The sequence below is a fragment of the Solenopsis invicta genome, chromosome 3 (genome assembly GCF_016802725.1).
Source record: "Solenopsis invicta isolate M01_SB chromosome 3, UNIL_Sinv_3.0, whole genome shotgun sequence".
Classification (NCBI taxonomy): domain Eukaryota; kingdom Metazoa; phylum Arthropoda; class Insecta; order Hymenoptera; family Formicidae; genus Solenopsis; species Solenopsis invicta.
The window spans coordinates 6,761,752-6,763,044 of NC_052666.1; positions in this window are offsets into that span (position 1 = coordinate 6,761,752).

Sequence of the window (1,293 nt, forward strand, 5' to 3'; positions counted from 1 at the left end):
ATTTACTGCGCATAGCGCAGAATATTTATTACATTTCACTGCGTAAAACGCAGAATACTTTATTTAACAATTTACTGCGCATAGCGCAGAATATTTATTACATTTCACTGCGTAAAACGCAGAATACTTTATTTAACAATTTACTGCGCTTAGCGCAGAATATTTATTACATTTCACTGCGTAAAACGCAGAATACTTTATTTAACAATTTACTGCGCATAGCGCAGAATATTTATTACATTTCACTGCGTAAAACGCAGAATACTTTATTTAACAATTTACTGCGCATAGCGCAGAATATTTTATTACATTTCACTGCGTAAAACGCAGAATAAATTTTTTAGCAATTTACTGCGCATAGCGCAGAATATTTTCTTATATTTCACTGTCTAAAAAGACGCAGAAAAGATTTGTTTAACAATTTACTGCATATAGAACAATAATCATTTTTAACATTTTGCTGCGTAAAACGCAGAATATATTTTTTAACAATTTACTGCGTATAACGCAGAATGTTTTTTTTACGTTTCACTGCTTGACATGACTCAAAGCAGAAGATAGAATTGCTATAAGGAAGTATACACAAGTAAGTATTTTTAAAAGTTAAATGTGTTAATTATTTACGCTAATTTTTTGGTTCATTTTTAATGGTTAAAAAATTTATAAAATATTGCATATTAAAGCCATTATATCGGAAATATTAAAACTATATATAATACGTGTGTGCGTGCATACGTGTGCATATGCGTGTTTGTATAAAAGCTTTCTAAAGTCTTTGTAAAATATATATTATAGTCTCTTTCAATTATTCAATTTTCCAATATTTATTTTCAGTATATATAAAAAATCAATACAATATAAATTTTCTATGAATTAATTACAAATCTTTTAATTTTAATTGCATATTAATAAATATAAAATATATAAATCGTATTTTTTATTTTTCGAAAAGAATATGTTAAATGTTTAATTGATACAAATATTTACTAAAATTGTTTTTTTATTTTTGTTAATATTATATTTCTTTGTAATAAATATTAAAAAATTGTAATCTTATAATTTATATTCTACAGACCTGCAACTTTTCTTTGGTGCGTCTCCACCCACTCCCCCCCCGCATCATGACTGTCTGCCGTCAACAGTTGACAAACGGTAGCAGCATCCGAGACACGCCAGCGCGACCGCGAGGAATCATTCAGTCACTGGTCACTAATTCGTTAAGTAGCTACTGATAATCGTGCTCAGCGGAACGTGCCGAAAAAATGTAAGTAAAAACATACATTTTCTTTAAAA